A 20,443-nucleotide genomic window follows, 5' to 3' on the forward strand; every position below is an offset into this window, starting at 1 on the left:
AAGAGGAAATGAAAAGCAAAACAAGACATGAGTGTGAAACTTCCAAATAAAACGGTAAATATAACAGGAACACAAACAGAATCATGACATGTTTTATATTACGAAAATAATCTTCTTCAGGTCTGATTAATTAGGTCTTACACAAAAAAAAACAAAAAAAAAAACACTTGTTTAGGGTTAAAAGACAAGGCAAGGTTTTGACCTAAAGTTATTATATCTTTAGCAAAAGATGAGCTTTATATCAACATGACCTGGAATCCAAAACAAAAAAAAAAACAAAAAAAACAAGAGATACAGGCAACCAAAAGGGCAGGGAACAAAACCAGGCTGAAGAGACACACAGGGACTGATTAGGAACAGGAACACATGGGTTCACCGAATATGGATGGGAAGAAGACAAAGACAGGAAGTAGAAAGTCACACAACACGAGACTTTCAACATAAAAGAGCATATTATGCCACAAACATGACAGAAGATTGTCCCAACTTTCGGTCAGCAGTGTCCCGTTTTTGTTGCTGTGAATGCAGCTGGAAATAGTCCAGCGTCTCCTCCAGTACATACAGGACAGAGATGCTGATATCGTACCGTCTTGATGTGACAGTGTCATGTTTGAGCGATGTTTACCAACAGTGCTGAACGTTTGCGACGGAGGGAAGGCGAACGTCTCTGCATCGTCTGCAGCGCGCCTCCTATTAGAGCCGTTCACCTTATCCCTTTTCCAATTAGTCATGGGAAATGATAAATTGTGAGGAGAGATTGCTATCAGTCAGTAAGTGAATTGGAGGTGGCGAGTGGAGAATTTTCCATCAATAAATGTAGCTGCAGAATTAGTTGCGATGGCATGTTCTAATGCTAACAAATGAGCATGATTATCACCGCCACAGACAGTCTCCCTTTTGATCTGCTTTGTGCTTTCATTTGGTCCAATTTGGGAGGCCACAAATTTGATTCTCGGCAGAATCCTCTCAGGCGGATAGCAAAGTGTTCATAGAAAGTCATTTGCGAGAGCTGTGGAGGAGAGGAAAAATTATCATTGGCAGATCTTTTGACAAATTGTACATCCGGGAAAGAACTTTGTTTTTTGTTTTTTTTCATAGACTCGAGCCGAGTAAAGACGCTGGAACACATGCATTCTATCCTGTTACTGACAGATGGTGCAGGAACATTCAATTTTCATACAACAGTGTTAATATCCCCATTAACCAGACACACAAAAATCATCACTAGGCAAATAAAAATGTGATCTCTTGGAAGTCTTACAGCAAGTTAGAACACAATGATTATTGCCAATAAAAAAGTCTAGAAAGAAAGTCTATTTACATGTAAATAAGTAGCGACAAAGGGAATTTAACAATGTTTGAGTCGATAAAGTGCTGTAATAAAGACAAATGTTGCTTCACTTTTAAGGATAATTTATGGACTTGCAGTACCTGCCGGTTCAGTTAACACATAGACTCTGACATGCTGTAATCTGGCAGACACAGTCCTGTGATAGCCTCTATTTCCTCTATCAGCAGCTGTGTTCACCGAGCCCATTGGTGAGCAATTTCTGGATTGGAAAAGTAATACCATCCACTTTTGTCTTCAGAGATACGGACTTCATTTCCTCACTGTTCTCTGTGTTTGGCTGCAAATGTAGAACTCAGTTGTTGACTGTTTTTCCTCAAGCTTTCTGCCAAGAGATGGGGCTGAAGTCTTAAATTCAGAGTATAGCAATCACAAAATAAGAGTAATTTAATAAGTCTAATTCTGCCTGGAAATGGATGACTGGTTACGGGACTGTAAGAAGACTGCAAACTGGATGATGGATGATTATATGGGTGGCTAGTAATCTGTCTGCACTAGAAGAACAGCTCCTCCTCCACCTCCGAGCCTTCAAAAGAAGCACTTGAGGTGAATAATGTCCCACCACTTTGACTCATACATATGCAAATATATGCAGTAAGGTGCTCCAAAGCCTAATCACATTATCTACTGTATAGCAAACCTCTATGACATCTGATACTGAAGCCGTGGAAACATTAAAGGTGCAATATTTTAAAATTTTAGTTTCAAACGTTTTCCAGAGAATGTGAAGGAAAGCTAACAGCAGCTACATTCAGCAACAGTTTGCGGTCACTCTGGTGATAAGCTGCCCCTGCTTTTCCTATGACCTCGACAGGTGGCTAATTCCCACATACTGGATCTTCAAAGGGGCAATGTGTAAAAAAAAAAAAATGTTGGAATTGTTGAATATGTTGCTGAAATTGTGCTAAACATAGTCAGTTGTCTAGGTATTGTGATGCAAAGGTTTCTACTGAAGTCAGCATGCTAACGTGCTCACCCTGCCCTGGTCCAAAGCTGTGAACCGCTAACTGCACTGCCATCTGAGCTAACAAGCTAAAGCAGTCACAGTCAGCAGCAATAATCAGTTATCTGGTGACATTTTTTTTTCTTTGACAGGTGGCCAGTTCTTATATATCGCACCTATAAAGTTTGATAGTTGAACTCTTCTGTGAAATGTGGCCAAACAGCTAACAAGGAATTCATTGAGCCAAAAAATAAATAAATAAATGTCAGATGTCAGATAACAATAATTTAATTTAATTTGATTTAATTAAATTTAATAATAACTGTTTTAGTATGTAGTTGTAATAACAGCTGTATAACTGAGAGATACAGTAACGGGCCCACATTCAAGAAAAGTGGAATCCTCCTTTAATCAATAAACACTATGGGAATGTATTGTCATTTCTGTTCATGTGCACTTTCTGTGTTTGGAAACTGCGCGTGCTGACGTCACGACAGGCGATGGTAACGGGCTAGGGAGGGCAGAGGAGGGGAGGGGAGGGGAGGAAGTCGTGAACGCGCCTGACGGATCCCCGGCGGAGGGCAGCGAGGGCGCGCATCTCCGTCCTCCGCTTGTGAAGCGACTGCAGCGGAGCCAGATGCCCGACTGTGAGCCGCTGCCTGTGGATACCTGTCCCGAATGCCAGAGCAGGCGAGAGCCGCAGACACAGTTCAGCCTCTGACAGGAACGAGGAGAGAACAGGGGCAGTGAACGGAGTAAGATTTTTTTTCTTCTTCTCCTTCTTCTTCTTCTCGCCCCCCTCGCACGTTCTGTCTCTCTCTCTCTCTCTCTCTCTCTCTCTCTCTCTCTCTCTCTCTCTCTCTCTCTCTCTCTGTGTGTGTGTGTTTGAATCTGCTTCAGATGAAGAGCTTCCTTGGACTTGGAGTACCGCGCATCAGCAGAAGAAGAGCCCGTTCTCCCACTCTGCCCCTGCTGCTGCGGCGCTGCTGCCTGTGAGCGCGTCCTCCTCGTTGCACTGGAATATACAGCGTGCCCATATGCGCAAAACCATGGAGATTATATGACGTGGATTTATTTTTCTCCCTTTTTTTTGCTACAAAACTGGACATCTACAAAAAGCGACGTCCCTCCTCCTCCTCCTCCTCCTTTTTCTCTTCATTCTTTAATTTTATCCCCAATTGCCTTTTTTTCCACGCTCTTCTCTTCTTTCCTCCCGCTCCATCTATGGCCACTCTATGATTTCGCGTCCTTAGCGATCCTTCCTTGTGTTTATTTATTTATTTATTAATTTATTTATTAATTTATTTATTTATTTGTGCACCACGCTTCTTGTTTGTCGGGGTCCGTTTCGGAGGCGCAGAAGTGGAATGCCTCGCAGAGAAACATTTGGTGGGAAGAAGATTCCGCGTACCAGCAGCACCAGCAGCAGCAGCAGCAGCAGCAGCGAGGAGGGTGAATGAATGATAGTCTCCCCTCTCCATCTGAGACGTGCCATGGATGGGAAACTTAATTTGTATCCACGGAACCGATCGGGGAATATCCGCCGCATCAAATAACTACTGCTGACAACGATCAGGTAACGCATTTTTTGTATTAATCCATTTAACTCAACAGCTCTGTGAAGGCGCGTTGGAATGGTTTCTTTGCGCCATGTAGTCTGCCGGCTTATTTATTTATTTCATTCTGGAAACCCTTGTAGAAAGATCAGAGCATTTAAATAGTCTTAATGACGCATAGAGGGGAGGTGGGGGTGGGTGGGCTCGGGGTAGGGACTGGACCCCTCGTTTTCGACACTTTAACTCAAGACCGAAGTGGCGTGTGCATGAGTGTGATCTGTGGGATCCGTGAACCTGAGCGGAAGTAGCCCAATTCCAGCCCGAGCAGCTGAATTACAGCCCGGCAGTTGATCACAGGTGGACGGCGGCAGCCTCCTGAATGCTGAATCCCTCCGTGAGGGGACACAGAGGGGCTGTATGGGAGCCTCTGGAGCCGCTGGCAGATCTCTAACTTTGCGCAGTGGCCAAGAGAAACACACACACGCGCGCGCGCACACACACTCACTCACGCAGACACGGCAAATTGTGCGCACGGACGCTTTTTTTTTTTTTTCTTTTTTATATTCACCTTCTCTCAATGCATTCACACTCTCACCCCCCCCCCCCCCCCCCCCAACACACACACACACACACACACACACACACACACACACACACACACACACACACACACTATGATGGTGATCTCTCTCTCTCTCTCTCCTCTGATGGGGGTTTTCCACTGATGCCATGTTGGGTTTAAGGATGGCATTAGTGAGGCAGAGCTCCCCGGAGCTCCTTTAGCGGTGCCCCTAACGGCTGGAGATGATTCTTGGCGGGAGGAGGGCCGGCTTCACGCACAGCCAGTTGTAGGTTAGAGGTCTGATGTTCTCCTCTGTGTGTGTGTGTGTGTGTGTGTGTGTGTGTGTGTGTGTGTGTGTGTGTGTGTGTGTGTGTGTGTGTGTGAGTGGGTGCCTTTCTCCCCGTTGAATGCTAAAGAGATGCCAGGATGTGCCAAAGACGACAGGGATTGAAAGAGAGAGAGAGAGAGGTGGGTGGGTGCTTGACTCGCTGGCATCTCGGCACGCAACAGAAAGCCCTTTGAAAGCTACCTGATCACGCACTGAGGTCCGATTTATTTTCGGGCGCCTCCGTCTGCCGCAGTGCCGCTACTTGTTACCAAACCTCCTCCCAGTAGGATGAAATGATAAGTGTGTGTGTGTGTGTTATCGAGTCTCGGTGAACGGTTCTGGCCTCGTGTCCTCCTCCTTTGGTAGCGAGCAGGTGGCTCCGGTGACGCTGAACGGGAATGACAAGCGGGGACGCGACCACGGGAGTGCAAAGGAGCCTCCGAGCATCCTCCTCTCTCTCTCTCTCTCTCCTCTGCTCTCCTCCTCTCTCTCTCTCTCTCTCCTCTGCTCTCCTCCTCTCTCTCTTTCTCTCCTCTGCTCTCCTCCCCTCTCTCTCTCTCTCCTCTGCTCTCCTCTCTCTCTCCCTCTTTCTCTCTCTTTTACCCATCTGTTGAGCATGCATTGTGTGCGTGCGTGCGTGCGTGCGTGCGTGCGGAGAGAGAAAGAGAGAGCGCGCACGCACCTCTAAAACAAACTCCCGCCGCTGCTAACACACACACACACACACACACACACGGCAGCAGCGACCTCGATTATTTTTATTCCCCAAGCAGCCATCTGTGGCATGTTGAGCAATTTCCTTCAGTATTCTTCTTTTTCCAGCCCGAACTCCGGACACGGACTCACGAACAGCGACTGTCTCTTCAGTTGGCATGTTATTTAAAGGGTCGGACATCCTGGAAAGCAAGTTTAATGATCAAGTGGTGGATCAACCAATTTTTGTCTAAAGGAAACTGCTCATATTAAAGGTGCACTATGTGGAAACTCAAACTGAGGTAATAAGGAGGAACATAAGGTCCCAAGAACATCGTTTGAAACTAGAGAAGTGGCAGGGTCCGCCACATATGAACAACATAAAACGGTATTAATGTGTGTTGTCCTTTAAGGTCAGTTTGTTTATTCAGTCATGAAAATAGAGTTTGATTATTTAGTTTGTTTAACCATGTGAAAAGACAGATTATATTCCATTGATCGGTGGTGACAGAAGCATCACCACCTCCTCTTCTTTAACCTCAGTGATACAGGGTCAGAGTCACAGGCTCAGAGATACAGTATCAATACCAGCCAAATCTTCCAAGCCTGGCTATACACATGAAGCTAATGGGTTTAGAAAAGAGTTGTTCTCAATGCGGCACTCATCTGATTCTCTTTTTTAATGTTTTTTTTGTTTGTTTGTTTTTTTCTTTTTTAAAATCAGCTTTCAGATGAAGTTCTGAGGGTTTCTCTTCTTCTTTGTGTAGAGGTTGTAGTGAATGGCTCATTCACAGTGAGGATCATATAACAAAGCGGCCATGACAGTCTTACCTGTGATAAAACTCCCTGTGGTGTTGGATACTTGTGACTTATTTTTTTCACTTTTGTCACTTTAAATGTAATCAGAAACCTGCTTCATTTATGTCATGATAAGTTGTGCTGCGTCACCGGACATATAGTGCACACCTCACATGTGATTTCTGGCTTAAAATATGTTACTTCTTGGCTCAAATCATGCAAATCCAGAACATGTGCTGCCAGAGAGGGGAAGGTAAAGGCCGGCTGAACAACTTGTTTAACGAAGGCCGACTGGAGTGGAGGGAACTTGGCAGTTGGTGCCTCCAAGACTAAGTGACAAAGACCTGGAACAACAGAGTCTAATGTATGTTCGATACAGCCAAGGTAGCACGGCCCCAGACTCAGCACCATGGACAGCGGCCATGTTTCAACTGAGCCAGCGCGTCTGTTACTCTGCCCAGACCACTTGAAACAGGTTACACTGGAAGGTAACTCCGGAGGAAAATCACACTGCACTCTGACTGCGCTCCTCAACTGTTAATTTGATGAAATCGGACTCAAGTAACTCCAAACTTACCATTTGTGATTGATTGTTATTATGATGCTGGTTTAGACGTCTCTCAGGATGCAGGACTGACGTCTTCATGCTTTTGTCCCTTTGGGTGGAGTTGTTCCCAGACAAAAACTCCTCACCGTGCTGCTCGCCAACCTGGCTGAGGCTGGCGTCTGCGGACATCTCCGGAGACATCTGCAGCTCCTTGGGGTGCCAGAGTGGATCTTTCTCATTTACGTCTCCAATGAAATCAGGTGCCATGTTCACAGCTACAGTCAGTTACACGCTTAATGTGGTGCCACCACACACTGCTGGAGAGGTGGAGGAGCTAGAGGTCAGCATCAATCACAGGCGAATGAACGGTGTAGAAGCGGGGTATCTGGTGAAGAAGGAACTGTTTGACGAGTGGCTGTAACTGGTTGTGAAACTCCTGGCTTGAAATATATTATAAACATTACATAAAATCTTTTTATAATTGTGGCGATCATTCATTTTTACATCTTTGAACACTGGATGTAAAGGGTGTCTGGAAACATCATGGCAATCAGACGGCAACAAAAACAAGACATTTATTACCAAATTAAGAGACAAAATTGGCCAGTTTTTTGACCAAGGCACAGCGGGAAGGTTAAGCGGGACAGAGAAATGAGATGGCGCGTAATGACTGCGTTATCATTGAAGGATCATCTGAGCAGCTGCTGGGAATGCAACACAAATGACAGCGTGACACGTATCGGCTGAAGATGTATGAAAAGCACCCAGCTCTGTGGCAGTTTTATAAGGCCTGTAAATGTGATACTAATAACATCTTCAATATCCGCCCACGTGTCATGCACTAATGCTGGCAACGCTAAATCTTTCTCTCTCTCTCTCTCTCTCACACACACACACACACACTCATGTCTTACTCACAAACCTCCCTCTCACCTATCTCTATTTCACTCAAGCTACTCTGGTGGGCAAATGTGCAAGAGCATACATTAACACACACACACACACCACGGGAGAGTAAAAATACAGTATGCAAAGTGATGGAGGCACGTCAAACTGTGTGTGTCTGTGTGTGCGAGTGTGCATAAATATACATGCTGTTTAAATAGTGCATATGGAGCAGGGGCCAGGCGACAGCTTGGGCTTGCCTGGATCACTGCACCCTGGCTGGGCCATTGTTCCTCTGACACTCCCCCCCTTTTCCACACACATACACACACTTCCTCCCTTTGCTGGCCTTTCCCTAACAAGCTTCCTGATCTCTTCTCCTCCCCCAATCTCCCCTCCTTCTGTTCTGCTGCCTACTGTATTCAGACTGGAATTATTTTGATTCCCAATTTTGGCGATCTACCTTCAAGATCATACATGAGCACTGGGCACCGGTCAGGCCTGGGTGGATGTAGTATTAATTGATGTGGTATTATTTTATGTAGAATATGGACTACTGACAACCAGGCTCAGAGGGGCCATATGTAAGAATGTAAGATGGAAATGTTAAAGCTACCAACAGAATGCATAGCAATGGCAGGTCTGACATTATGATGTCTATGCTTTGTGTTGCAGAGATATCCACTAATATTAGCATGCTAACCAGCTAGACCTGGCCCATCCCCATCCAAAGCTCCCATGCAAGCGGTGTAAACACTAACACTCTCCTGGTTCCTGTCCAAACTGCTGGGTGCGCAGCAGTTGGTGATCACTCTGGTGATATGCTGCCCCCCATTTGCGATACTTCCATCGTCACATCTGGGAGCTCCACTATCAGAGACAGGAATACACCAACACGACTGTCCTATTGCAAAGAAAATAGAGACAGAGGTTCAATGGACCAAAGGTAATGGGCGATCATCTACTGTTCGCCGCAACCTCACCTCGGCATCATACATCGTGCCCTCCTACTTGGAATGCTCCGCCATGCTCCATTTGGAGCCACAGATGCCTCTGTCGCCGGGGCGGCATTCATTTGGCTCGGCCCCGGGTGACTGTGTCAATATTTGCAGTCAGTGCCATTTTGGTTTTGGGCGCTCTATAAGCATGACTGGGCTCGTGTGAGGCTAAGGCTAAAGGAAAAATCAACAGGAAACAAAAAAAAGCCCGGCCCTATAGACTTGATCCCAGCAATTAATTAAGCCTTTTGGCAAGAAAAGTGAAAGGATGGGCCTCCTTGGGAATAGATAGGTTGGGGTTGCAGGAGGATGAGGGATGTGAGGGGAGGGGGGGGAGAAAACAAAACAAATTAATTGCCTTGAATTGCAGGGATAATTCACATCTCTAATTAATATTGATCGCACCGGGGATAAGAAACTGCCACAATGCAACCATAGAGAACGGTTAATTCGACGAGTTTTCGTGTTAATAACTCTCCATGTGCGGAGATGTGCAGGGAGTTTTTGCTCGGCAGTGACTGTGCAATTTGAGGTTGTTGCTTTGTGTGCAACCATCCGTGTGTTTTGTGTGTGTGCACTCGTTTGGTGACTGCGTCCCAGCAGTAATATTTGCCTTTTATGTAATGTTTTTCATAATGTATGGCCCTCAGGGATGGAGAAAGAGCAGGAGCTGGCAGATTGTATTGATTCAGAGCATCTAAAGCTGCCATTTTATAGTGTAGTACAGGAGGGCCTGCAAGGATCGCCTAAGCTAGCGTGTTTTTGTGATTGCTTTTTGTTGGGTTGCAACTTCAGGTCTTAGATTTTACTTTCAGTTCCCATATCTGTATCCCTCTCTCCTTTTACAGCTTTTGTTTACTTCTAATCTAATCTTTTTCCTCAACATTGCATGCACACATTCCAAAACATTCCCTTCTCAATTTTTGCTTACTCCTCTTATGTAATGAAAGATGTCCAGAATCCCCACATCTGCAGAAACACACACACACTTGCAGTTGCTAGTGTTTGCAGCTCGCGCACAAGCAGTTCTGGCCAGTTCCACTGCTTAACTCAGCGTTCAGAGGGTGCAGACTCATCTGCCTTAGCGCATTGGCCTCGTCATCAGCGGAGTGCCCCGCCGTGACACCCATCGGCCTCCATTATAGCTCCTCACAGAGGAGGACACTTTGTGTTTGCAGGCCAACAAGTGGAATGCTCTGCTCTGCAAGCAGATGGAGGGAGCCTGGACTCCTTTGTGGTGTGATCTAATGGGATGTGATGTGTGCATGTGCGTGTGTCCAGTGTTGGCTCGGTAAATGCGATGTCTTGTGCATCCAAGTGCTTTTAGCGGGAAACAATGAAACATCAGAAAAGTGGACCCTGCTGCAGGCTTTATTTTGGGAGGTAGCTGGGAAAAAAAGAAATCGTGTGAGCAACAAAGTTCAGAGGAGGTTAACATGAATAAGACATATGAAAGAGGGTTTACTTATTTGGTCAACATTGTGCATACACATTGCTAGTGTGTAAGTAATGTACTGATTTTAGTTTTCAGTTTTTCGGTCCCTTACTGTTGTAGCCATCTTTATCTTGTCTAATACTTTGCTGAGGCCCCCGAGTCCTGACAACTCCTGACATCTTTACGCTTGCCTTTGGTGAAAACATTGATGAAAATGTACGACATTATCTTGAATAAGAGCTTCTCCGACTCCCCAGGCTGTCGCTGTGGATAACATTTCTTCTTGGAATATGCTCAGCTTGCCCGTTTGAATAAAGGTTAAGACATAAAAAAAAAATCCCAAAGGCATACCGGGTTAGCATGCTGCGATTTTAGGTTTTCATGTTTCATTAGTTCTGTCTGAGTGTGTGCAACATGTGTGTAAGTTAATGCATGTGTGTGTGTTTGTGGAGAACCTCCCCAGGTCCAGTGGCCCATCAAAGCTTCAGCCTGTGTGTTTTCTGAAGGAAGCATAGGGGACAGGTGAAATACCAGCCCTGAGGCATTCTGGGTGGACTCGCAGTGTGGCAGGTGTGTGCATTTGCCAGTGAAGAGTTGCCATGGAGACGGTTGGTCGATTCCCAGTGGTGTGCGCTGTATTGTCACGCTTTCTGTACGTTTCGAAGTGTCAGAGTGAAGACTGACTGTGTGTCTCGTGTGAGTCCATGCATCCTTCACCGTCTACTTCCTGATTTCATTTGAACTGTGTCAGTGTTACAGAGAGTGAGGGAGCCAGGGAAGACAGAAAGTCAACAAATAAGTGAGACAGATGTTCAGAGATTCCACTGTAATAGATAGTTGTATGCAAATGTGGCTCTCCACAGTGGTCCACATACGTTAATGCGGTAATTGCAGAAACTGTTTAACAGGCTCATTTGGAGAGAGGGGGCGAGACTTGAGGTTGGAGGCCAGTAATGGAAAAACAATGCTGTTGCAAGTGGCAGCATCCTGTTTTAAGAGAACTCCACCAATGTTGCATTCTACTGCTATACCACTGTCAGACGCAGAATGGCCAGCTTTAAAAAATGTAGCAAAATCAATGCAGCAGGAAATTCCATGCATTCTCCGTCCTGTCAAAACCCTCAAAACTGGGTAATGCAACTCAGTCCTGACAGGTCAGTTGGAGATTTGTGTGCGGTCTGGCTAGTAGCAGCTAATGCAGCCTCGAGACGCTAGTCTCAACCAGAGACGAGAGGGAGTTGACGTAGGAGATTGAAATGGAGAAAGAAAGTTTTGATAAGTCGGTGAAAACAACAGTGTTTTAGAGTAGGAACTAATAGACTGTGTGAAGGACTGGTGGATTTTACTGATCATTACTAGACGCAGCAGCACAACGACATCTGCAGAGCACTGCTGTTTTTAAAAGAACATCTACAGTAACATGGTACAGAATGGGCTCTTTGACTGCATGCTCTGTATTGTGAAAGCACATCATTGAAGAAATCAGGAGTGCTGACTTTGTTTCAAGTCATTTTAGTCATTTTTCTAAAATGTCAAACCTTTGCTGTTTCCAGCTTCTGGAATGTAAGTTTTTGCTTCTGTTCTGCTTGTCATTGATGACAGTAAATTAAGAGACTTTAGGTTTTGGACTGATTCAAATTGCAAATTTTCAGTGAGGGTCATTTTTAATTCTGGTAATACTTTTTTGTGGGAAAAAAAATCAGACAAATAGTTCTGTTCCAAGCAGAGAATTTTTTTATTGTAATTTATTTAAATAGACTGTTGTGATGCACCATTAGAGTGCTTTGGCGCGTCCTGCTGGTTAGTGCATCTGACAAATGACTTTTACGAACTGTGCCCTCCCCTGAAGAGATTTCACCAGCAATTTATCTGATTTTCATGCAGCTCCATGTAGAGCAACAAAAGATGAATGATCCATTCTAAAATTTGATGTAATTGGAGTAATATATTGAGCCAAAAGTCCATATAGATAGGAAAGAGGACTTTAATTCAGGAGACCGCTGTCTGTGGCCAGTGGAACATGACAGGCTTATAATACATGCATATAACTTTGCAGTCAAGATCATCATATATCTCTTTTAGCAATCTTTATAAGCTTATATAGTTAGACAAGCTTGGCAGTTTGGTTTTACTACATTCACCAAGGTTATGTTGGTTGGTTCGTCAACAGGATTACACAAAAAATACTAAACAGGTTTCCATGAAACTAGGATAAAGTATGGGTATTGGCTCATAATAGACCTCATTCATTTTTGGTGTGAATACAGATAAAAGGACGGATCCAGGAAATGTGTCCCCCTCTTTTTAGTATTGCAACAAATGGCGTTTTCCAGTAGTTTTGGTCATTTCTCATGTACTGAAGCCTCGATGTCATTGAAGAAAATCAGGCCTTGTCAGAGGTAGCGTGAGTGCTATTCTAGAGTGGACTTTCTGACACATTTGAGTGTTATACAAAGAGAACCCTTCAAAATGTGTCCCTAAAATGCCCCCAAGGCTGCACCACATCTTTGTGGTCGAGCACTATTCCATCTAAACTAGTCCAACGCACAGTCTCAGAGAAGTACTTAAAAGGTGATGTGGGGGGCAAAGTAATACTCAAATTATGTGTAATAGTACATGCCAACTTTTATCTACTTCACCAGAACTTAAATTTTCAGCTCATATGGGGGCCTGGCCCTTGCAGGGTATGTAAGTATGGCAGAGTGGCACCAAGTGGAGTGATGTGATTTTGTGTGGAGTGGCTTTCTTTTTTTTTTAAATCATGGCGTTGGTTCTCTCTTATGCTCGCACTAAGCGCACTTGATTGCTCTTGTGCTTTTCCAGTCCATGTCTCTTGGCCACTAACATCAAGCCCATGTGTCCCTACATGGCAGGACAAATGTTTGCTTTAACAGCACAAAGTGTCTGTGTTTGTCAGGGGTGTGTCTTTGTGTGGCGGTTCAGACTGACTGATTTCAGGACTTACAAAGAGGGACAGTTGTTTTCTGTTATTCCCCCTTGGATCGTTGCAGTCTCTGCACATTCATTACGTGGACTATTACAGTCCGACAAAATTGTGCTCAAGTCAACCCTGAGTTGACGAATCTTTGTCTGAGTTTTCGCCATCTGCTGCCAATCTGGATCTGTGTGCCTCTGTTTGCATCCTTGTGCATTTTATATGCTTTAATGCCACCTCCAAATTTCGCTTTGCGCTGTGTAATACGACTGAGGGGCAGCATTCACAGCATTTGCTATGGGACTGGAGCAGGTTTTCTCCCAGCATGACCAGAGAGCGAGCAGGGAGCCGTAAATATTAAACCAACAGCAGCTGGGAAGGGAGTGAATAAAGAATGTTCTGAGCGCGGAGAAACAGCTTCTATTCCAGTCTGATCATGAACCATGGGATTATTTGCTGCATAGAATGGCATTTGGAGAATTCATTTATTTAGGCATTATGGTGTCCTTATCAGTGTTGTCCTGGTGTCCATTCAATAACAGTATAAGGCCTTAGGGTTAGGGTCAGTGCTCAGTCTAACACAATTGGTTAACAGTGAATTTAACACCTTCTAAATGCCAAACAGCACACCTTTCTGTTTGGTGAGTAAAACTGCAAACAGTGGTTGCTGATGTAACTCCAGTTCTATGAGTCAATGGAAAATCGGTATCATAACCTATCGAAATGTTTTGCTAAGAAGATCGTCATATGCCAGATCGGTAGCCATTGCCCAAACCTGAAGTACGGCCATGGGAAGTACAGCTGTAATTAATAGCGCCCCCGTGTGGCCAGTTGACATCACACGACACCACTGATCACAAACACCTTCTCAAGGGAAGCTGAACAAATGTATGGACAAGAGAAACAATAAGGTTGAAAACAACCGACAAACAACCAGGTTATGCCTCACAGCTTCACGCATCATAAAGTGAGTTACTGCAGTTAATAAGATGAGTCTCATGGAGTCCCACAGAGAAATACAGGTCTTCTGGAGCCAGACATCACAGATGCGTTGTGTAATTTACCGTCTCCCCGTAAACATCATGCCCAGAAGCTGTATCATCATGTGGCCCTCCTGCCACCTTTGCAGCAATTAGACAGGTAGATGAAATGAGAGTGTTGCACAGGCCAGCCATGTAATTAAACTGGAAGTGAGAGGCCACTGGGCTCCTATGAAGCAATACCTCGCTCGCCCACACACTGGGAACATTGTCCCAAGTGTGCGCTCTTCATCAGGTTGGCGTATCTGTTCATTCAACCTGCTGTGTGCACATCACGGTAAGTCGACACACATACAGATGTTCAAGGGTGGAAGTAAACATTTACTTTTTACATTATGTGTACTGTTAACAGCTGCCCCCAGAAAAAAAATAACTATAGATCAAGTAGCCTATATTAGATATACAGGCATTATTGTCTTGGGGTGTGAAGGTGGGAAATTGTCCTTGTAATGATTTGCAGGAATTATTTGACACTGAAATAGTGCAACAGAATGCTTGACAAGTAGATTAACATTATTGGAAACATACTAATGAGCCGTTCTCTCTGAAAGGGAGGATGAGATGGCACATTTTTCTGGGCATCTGATGTAGCTTGTGGATATCCGGATAATAGAGTCCAGGGCCAAGATGTTCTCTTCCATGAGCCGGGTCATTGTTTACCGTCTGATTAGCAACTTGAGATGTGGAAATGGAGTTGGAATTGAGTGGTGACTAATCTCTATAGACAGAAATGTGCATATGAACACAGATTAATTAAACAAAAGCAAATAGAAAGCGTTATTGTCATCAGACGATAGCCGATGAGTTCCCAGATCGCATTTCGGCCACTGTGTTCCATCTATTCTAGTCTCCACATTGAATGTTTAGCTGCTTGCAACTGCATCTGGCTAAAACATGATTGCTCAGTACAACTTGGACTACAAAAAGAAACTAGAACGCTTCCCGTAACAAAAATCTTGTCTTTTGCCTACAGAAAGTTTTGCATTCTAAGCTCGGCTGACCTTACGCTGGTTAACTTCTGATCAGTGGGAGAAGATAGTGGACAGCATGGCACTACTCGAGGCTAATTAATGCCACCAGCTACCAACACCTCGAGGACTTATTTACATTTGAACAGAAATTTCAAAATGCCAATTTATGGATTTAGAAAGATATTTGGGAGTCATCTTGTTTTCCAACCTTTATATATAAACTGATGCGTAACAGGTGCACTGTTAAGGTTGTTTCCCATTTCAGGAGTACAGATTACCAGCCAGATACGTAGTGTATAGTATGCCGCAATGTTTTAGATCCAACCTGGACGTGGACCTGATTCAAGTAAATGGGTCGTTATCTGGCTTAACCAGAGGTTGATGACAAGCCAATCAGTTGACTGAGGCGTGCTGATCTAAAACATGCAGGGCAGGGATCCACCAGGACCGGGATCGACAAGCACTGCTACAGTGCAAATGTTTACAAAGTCAATATGTGAAGGTGTAGTGCAAATTGAAAAAAACATTTGAAATGAGGAAGAAATGTGTAGCTGTTGCACTACAGTTAAATTAAGCCATGACAACATTCCTACTGCTGGGTCAGTAAGAGCAGTGAAAATGATAGCTTTTGCTCTGATTTGTTTCATCATATCTGCTCTGTGCTCAAACGTCTCCCACGGGTGCGCTCTGCTGACACAGAGCTGTTTGGTTTGCAGTAAATAGAAGCTGTAAAAGACCAAATTGAATTGTTTGTTGGCCGAGTGGAAAATTCAAACTTTGTTACATACTGCTCAGCCGATCCTTTGCTAGTCCTCACTGGACACCAACACTAGACACTTAGACGCAATTTGAGTCGTTAATCGGTCGCTCACGTTATAATGAGCTGCCTCGGGGTCTCGCAGAAACCTCACATGTCCGGAGGGTTTTGTGGGATTCAGAATAAGCACAGAGTGATTGTCCCGAGCCCTGATCTTTTTGAATGCATTATCCGTGGCTCCAATGCAGGATTATAAAGCATCTTCTCAAACAGCAGATGGCACAATTAGAGTTAAAAGGTTTGTGTGTGTGGAGGATTGGAAGACCGTTTGATCCATTTAAGAACCCGGCACAGAAACATGGCTCATGGTAATGGTTGTCTTATCAACTGACTATAATTTAATCAGTAATATATTCATTCCTTTATGTAAATTTCATATCAAGAGTGTGCTTTGTCTTTTTCTTTTTTTAAGGTACCTTGAGGTTTTTCTTTAACGCTTGCGTGTGATCCTGACTGCGAATGTGTGACTTTATTTTTATGATAATCTTAGCGCACACACCATAATGCCTGTGCACTTTACACATGGTTGAATGCGTATCGCTGCAGGTGTGGCGGCTCATCTTATTTAGCATCACATCCTCTCACTGATTCTCCTCCACAGCGGGACTGCAGGAACATAACAGCGTGCATGTTCCCTGCATCGTTTCTATTCTTTGTCTGTCGAATTACAACTTCTCTCCAGAGCCCCGCGCTGTGTGCACAGTCACACACACACACACACACACACACACACACACACACCATTGACATGCATCCCCACTCAGCTGCAGCGGCCATACACTACATCCACACTGTCACACTGTCACACTGTGACACATGAAATCTTATTATATTACAATTACGGCTCAGCAGATGCCCATATCCACCAACATTTCCCGAGCTATACTTTTCTCCAGAGGGGCTGTGTTGCTGTTTCTGTGTCTTTCTTCCTGCTGGTTGAGACTCGCATATAGTGTTACCCCCTGAGGTCGACAATGAATACGATAACTGAATATGATAACTGTGTCGAACAATCCGTCGTGTGAACTTGATGTCTTAACACGATTGTGTCCCAAATTAGCTCAGGGAACGTGTCGATGCAAAGGATCGACATTAAACAGGTCAAATGTGTTAATACTAAGGTTGAGTATTTGTTGAGTCTTGTTCCCAGGTTCTCGTATACAGACACTTTGGGTTAGATTTCAGCCCAAAGCATCCATATTTGATGACCTGGGAGTGAGACTAAATAATCAACTATCTCTCGTGCCATCCCTGCCTCTAAATGAGTGCATAAATGTGTGCTTGATGTGCCATGGAGACAAATTGTCAACTGCACTGAAAAGAGGAAAATAGAGTTTTAAAGAGCGAGAATGGGAGCTCTTCTATGGCATTTAAGTTGTCTCAAACCCCTGAAGCATTAATGCCAAGTCAGTGCGCGTGACTGGAGAACACAGAACAGTGTCTGGGAGCCGGAAAGTGTCCTCGCATTTCTGCGACGAGCGCGAGCTGTACAAATCCAACCCTTTGCATATTCGCTGGTAATCGTCACTGACACTTTAAAGCTGCAAAGTATTCCAAGTATTTAAAATTCTTTTTACACTCACAAACTCAACTATATGTTCTTATATACAGTGATGTAGCTGATGATACTACAGTACCTCTAACATTTAACATTTCATAACTTTAAGAAGAATTAAGTATGCTGAGACCATAGTATCTCTATGTTGGAGCTACACTTGGAGCTGAAGAATGTTTACCAGACTAAAGGATCTTTCATCACTGACCAAGTTTCTACTGAGGTTGGCCAAGACAGGCTACAAAGTAGTGAGGGGGGAATCACAATACTTAAAGCAATATTATGGAGAAAGCAGCATTTTGTGTGATTTGGCACCCCGGCACATTTTTTTTGGTGTCGCAAATACAGATCCCAGGTCTGTTTGTCAGAGGTACTATAGGTGCCAACTACCAACCAAACTCATTACACCGTGACAATGTTACATGTTGAAAACTTGTATGTTGAAGTAAACGTATGTAACACTGTGACCCGACCCTCTCACCTAGGTAACACAGTGATGGGGGGGGTCGTGGCTGACACAGAGACACCATTCGCCCTATTACCAGACACTGTACCCTCAAAAAAAATAATCTGAAGCAGTTATTTTAAGGTAGAACAGTTATGAGATGTTGCTTTACAAGGAATGGATAGAAATGCCAAATGCACAAAAATCCAGAGTACGGGTTCAACAGGGTTGAACCATCCAAGTTGTTGAGTACTTGGTATTTTCATATTCTAAATATTATCCACTTTCAAGCTGACAGTAAGGCGTTTTAACCTTATTTTTGTACATGGATATAGCTGACTGATCTCAAGCATAATCTCCTCTTAAATACATGTGAAGCTTTTTAGTACACTTGCTGCCGGTCACTACACATGCACATTAAAATCAGCTATTAATACCATATGATTTTCTCTATATGTGCTCTAGTGAAGAAGAAAATCCCTGGTGATGCTCACATAGGTTTGGCTGCTTGCAGCCTGACAGCATTTTAATTCCCCCTGCGGTTCCAGTATCATAGCAGCCCAATCTCCTCGCGCCACACCATCAGCACTTTTTCTCCCGGACCCAATTTGGCCCGTGATCCTAAAACTGGCACGCTGGAGACCCGCGAGATTCAGTAGAGTGCTCTTCATGGAATAGCACCCAAGTACCTTAAAGGAATAGACTGCCTCAGAATGTAATTAGATGCTGCCAATCTCTGCCGATCACTTGGGAGTGAGGCCAGTGGGTCTCTTAATGGAGATGGTTTTTGCATGCACGTATCCTTCGCAAGTAGAGCAGAACTCACTCTCCAACCAGCGCGTTAAACATCAAAGTATCTTGTTAAAATGCCCATTGTTATGAGTGTCCCCCATTGGATCTGATCTCATTTACTAAATGATGCTTTGTTAAACTTGCACATCTTGCAGAACAAATTTAGAACGTTCGCATCACAGCCAGACCTTCTATAATTAGGAGAGCAGGGGTTATGATGATGCTTGATTTCTCAAGAAATGAGTTCATCTGTTGGGAATACTGACAAATGGGGGGTTTGTGAATGACTATGGCACAGTGGTATACTGTATATTCTCTGCAGGGTCTCAGCTGCAACGTTGTACTTTCTCGACAGGTTTGATGGCCACTATGATCAGTGAATTATAGTGGCTGATAGTGTTTTAAACCCTGATGTAAATGTGCTTTAAATCCTACAGAGCTTAAGCTATGACGAGACTATAGCTTACGGGAGTCTTGCCTCCGATAAATTTATTTCAGAAGTCATTCCCATGCTTAGAGCTGCCATTAAGGCTTTCCAGGGTATTTATGATATGGCAAATATACTAAATATGACTCTCTATTAACGACCCGCTTCCAGAGGTTTAACCCGCAAAGCACTAAACCTATTGGATATTCTAAAGCTCATTCTAAAGACATGGGAGACACCGGATGTTAAGACCCAACCTGCTTATGAACCTGCTACACTATGCCGGCCCTGTACTTAGTATTTTGTCTTTGTTCTCCCTCAAGGCAAGGTTAAATGGCTGTAAATACCTATTGAGCGAATGAGAGCGCAGGTCGGACCGCAAGAGTCTTTGTGTAAGCGCACGTGTGTGTGTGCGTGTGTGTGCCTCAGTGTGTGGTTTTCACTGTGGATTTGCCTCCGTGAGCATGTATGCAATAGTCTGGCGGTGAAGTGATAGGGCTGCCTCTTTCTCCTCCGTATCCCGTATCTACACTGCTGCCACAGTTACAGGATTAAATTTAACAACGTGTGTGTGTGTGTGTGTGTGTGGGTGGGTGTACTATACAGGGCATCCGTAGTAAGGGCCACTGTCAGAGTCGGACAGCAGAAGGTGAAGGCAAGCAATACGAGGCTACTGGCATTATTAACCCCTCACTGGTTTGAGTGCAGCAGGTAATTACAATAAGTCATATGGCTGTCAGATTGCCAGAGGGAGACAGCTCTGACACACACACACACACACTTGCATGCAGACACCCACAAAGCAGCACACACACGACAAGATGTTTCGGATCCTTGAGTCAAGGGATAGTTAAATAGTTAAAGGATAATAACACGTTATTCCTAGTGGCACATTATATTTACTGATTAAATTGCTGAAGTCCAGCAACTCGGTAACGTTGCTTAAAAGTCAGATGGGGAAGAATAACTTCATTAATTGAACAGATTTTATAGATATATCCAGGCGAGCCAAACTTGAAAGCAGAAAGCAAACAGTAACAGTAAGTCATTTCAGATGCACTTACTTTTGGTTTTATCTTTAGATTAAGTATTATGGCCAAACGGTTGGCGGGTTGACAACCTGTCCTACTTACAACCTGCCCCGGGTGTTTTTAGACCTTTTCCAGCCACGTCTAGAGCATTTTAAAAATGAGCATTTTAAGCCAAAGCGCGATCTTTTCCTAACCCTAACCAAGTGTTTTTTGTGCCTAGACCTAACCAGAGCATAAGGACAGTGTTGTTACATGATGAAATCATTGTGACCATCAGAAATGACGGGTAAAAATTGCCTCAAAGCTTCTGTACCTTCTGCACACCGTCTATCCTTAG

At 44.1% G+C, this 20,443-nt stretch overlaps 1 protein-coding gene across 2 annotated transcripts in view; it reads left to right on the top strand.

Moving 5' to 3' along the window:
* The first annotated feature begins 2,958 nt into the window (after window positions 1-2,958).
* The window catches only part of adgrb2 (adhesion G protein-coupled receptor B2), a 216,505-nt gene continuing 199,020 nt past the window's right edge, over window positions 2,959-20,443 (top strand). Inside the window, exon 1 of one of the 2 annotated variants that reach the window (XM_037091276.1) lies at window positions 2,959-3,046. The gene's annotated coding sequence lies outside the window, so the exon portion shown is untranslated. Of the gene's footprint in view, window positions 3,047-3,085; window positions 3,868-20,443 lie in introns of those variants that run through there. The other variant, XM_037091268.1, reaches the window with a different exon arrangement.

This window comes from Acanthopagrus latus, chromosome 3 (genome assembly GCF_904848185.1).
Source record: "Acanthopagrus latus isolate v.2019 chromosome 3, fAcaLat1.1, whole genome shotgun sequence".
NCBI lineage: Eukaryota > Metazoa > Chordata > Actinopteri > Spariformes > Sparidae > Acanthopagrus > Acanthopagrus latus.